The 3115-nt window shown below is 46.4% G+C and overlaps 1 pseudogene; it reads right to left on the bottom strand.

Annotated features, from left to right (window-relative positions):
- Window positions 1–393: 393 nt before the first annotated feature.
- On the bottom strand, window positions 394–2409 carry LOC144674796 (uncharacterized; annotated as a pseudogene).
- Window positions 2410–3115: the final 706 nt, after the last annotated feature.

Below are 3115 nucleotides of genomic sequence, written 5' to 3'. Positions count from 1 at the left end.
ACAAATCTCAAACTTGAAGGTTTCTCTTCCACGAGGCTGTCCTTGTGTTAACAGAGCTTGTAACAGATGTACCTTGAGTGTTAAAAGATCTTGAGAATTCCCTCCTTAAATCTCTCCACATCTTTATCTCTCTCACCCCTCCTTTAGAACCCGCCTTAAATCCCACCTCTTTGACCATATTTTTGGTCACCCCCTCCTAATATCTTCTTCGCACATTCCCTCCAATCTTCAAGGTACTGACCTGGAGTACAGACTGTGGACATTGATTGGCCTGTAGTGCTCTGTTCGAGTGGTCATTCAGCATGTGTAGACACAGACAGTGAATGTTGGGAGACAATGGAGACTGTCACATCCGAAACACATCCTGCCCTCCCCCTGACTTCCCAGCTGGGGTCACTGTTGATGAACGGGATTCCTGGCTGATTCTCCCCCTCCATAGACCAGAGATCCTAAGACTAATTGAAGTCCCTCCATTACTACCCCAGGAATGGCTCCTCCCCCGGGTGCTTGTGCTGGTAGATCAGAAGCTGAAGCCTTTCTAACCACTGAGTATCTGATTGCCTTCTTGGTCAGAGTGAGTCAGTGAGTGACTTGTACCTGACGCTGCACTGAAAGAATGCTGAGTTTATACAGGAGCTTCTATGCACATTGATGTCTTCTTCTGGTGATGTTTAGTGATATGGTCAAAGGTTAAATTGACCTTCTTGAAACAATTGGGCTGATGGTAGTACAGTTCGAGACAGACACTGCTGAGAGAGACAGTGCTTTGGAATGACAGCTCCCCTGTGTGAGCACTGGAAGGTAAACAACACAGACAACTCTCAGTGTAACAGAAGCAGGTGACCCGGCTCCAAGTCTTTGTGGAGACGTCGGTGTATGGTGAGATAGGAGTAGGCTAAACAATCCTGACACATGTCACACTGGAAGGGTTTGTCTCCCGTGTGGTATCACTGATGTTCCAGGAGGTACGACAGCTTAAAGTTTTATTACGGAACTCACACCGATTATTAATGGACCAGGAGATAGCTGACTGTGGAAAGCCATGTCACAAACATCACACTTGGATGAATTTCTCCCTACATGAATCTTCTGGTGTCCCAGGATAATAAAGGCAATATGAAAGCTTTATCGCAAACCTCACAACTGAAAGGTTACTCCCCATGTGGAGGTTCTCTGACTGTGAGAATGATTTGTATCATGCCTCGCACATAAGTAGTTACTCTCCTGTTTGAATGCACCAGTGACTCACCGAGCTCGATGATTGTTCAAAGCCCTCGTTATACACCTCACACTGGAACAGCTTCTTGTGTGTGTGAATCCTCTGGTGCCTCAGGAGATCAAAGGATTGGGTGAAAGCCTTGTCACAAACCTCACACCTGAAGGATTTTTCCCCTGTGTGAGCCCTCTGGTGTCTCGGAGGGGTTGGCAATGTTGCAAAAGCTTTATCGCAAACCTCACATTTGAAGGGTTTCTCCCCTGTGTGGATTGTCTGATGGATCAGGATGTTTGATGACCGTGTGAAGGCTTTGTCACATACCTCAAATCTGAACAGTTTCTCCACTGTGTGCATACTTCCATGTGAGCGGAGATATGATAAACGTGAGAATGGTTTGTCACACACACTGCACGTGAATGGTTTCTCCCCTGTGTGAATACGCTGGTGTTTCTGGAGGGTTGAGGACTGTGAGAATGATCTGTTGCACACCTCACACGTGAATGGTTTCTCCCCTGTGTGAATGCATTGGTGTAGTCGGAGGTTCGATGAGGCAGAGGATGATTTGTCGCACATCTCACGAATGAATGGTCTCTCCCCTGTGTGAATGCGTTGATGTTCACACAGGGCCGAGACTGTGAGAATGATTTGTCGCACACCTCGCATTTGAATGATTTCTCTCCTGTGTGAATGCGTTGGTGCACACGGAGGGTCAATGAATATGAGAAGGATTTATTGCACACCTCACATGTGAATGGTCTCTCCCTAGTGTGAATGCATTGATGTTTCAGTTCTGATAAATGTGCAAAGCCCATATTGCACACCTCACACATGAACTGCTTCTCCCTGGTGTGAATTCTCCGGTTCCTCAGGAGATCAAGGGAGTGGGTGAAAGCCATCTCACAAATCTCACATCTGAAGGATTTCTTGCCCATGTGAATGCTCTGGTGTATCAAGACCATCACGGATGTTGCAAAAGCTTTATCACAAATGTTGCACATGAATGTGTACACGCATTGGAATTTGAGGAGGCTCATTGACCATGAGAATGATTTGTTGCATACCTCACACATGAATGGCTTCTCCCCAGTGTGACTGCATTTGTGCATGCAGAGGTACGATGACCATGAGAATGATTTGTTACACACCTCACACTTGAATGGCTTCTCCCCGGTATGGATATGTTGGTGTTGCATGGTTGTCGATCACTGCGCAAAGTCTTGGTCACATACCTGATGCTTGAATTATTTTCCTTCCATGTGGCGGTACAACAGATGGACATTGTGTGTGATGAGATCTTATGAACCTGTGGAGTCCTCCACACACACCTCACATTTGACAGCCTCTCATCTGTAAGAATGAGTCAGTGGTTCAAGAGGCTCGATGAATGATTGAAGCTCTCACCACACATGGAGTCCACTCATACCTTTTCCCAGCCTCACCCTGACCGATTGCCCACAGCCGGACCTTCAGAAAGGTTTGTTCTGATGGAAGGCTCCACACCACTGACCAGTTTCAGTTCTGATGATTTGTCAAAGCTCCCCTGACCCGACTGATTTCAAGATGATGGTTTCACTGCCCAACCTTCTCTATGTTAAGCAACGCTGTGAAGGGACTGGTTGTTCTTTGGATGATGGTCAGGATCTATCTGTGGTGTCTATCCTCTCTTTATTCTCTGGTGTATTACGATGCAATCCTTCTGTAAAACAAACAAAACATGCTTTTCTTCAACTTGGTCTCCTCCTTCGCTCAGTTAGAGACTGTTCCACAGTGAGTGTCAGTCTGCTATTCCCCTGTGTGGGGGATCAAATGCAAATCCTTTCTTTTTCCTTATTTGACTGTCACACACTCTCTGTTTCCAGCAGGGACACTGGATAGTGACCAGCAGCAGACACATAGCTA

Source organism: Cetorhinus maximus, unplaced genomic scaffold, assembly GCF_964194155.1.
Source record: "Cetorhinus maximus unplaced genomic scaffold, sCetMax3.hap1.1 HAP1_SCAFFOLD_801, whole genome shotgun sequence".
NCBI lineage: Eukaryota > Metazoa > Chordata > Chondrichthyes > Lamniformes > Cetorhinidae > Cetorhinus > Cetorhinus maximus.
This window is presented reverse-complemented; position numbering and strand designations above follow the sequence as displayed.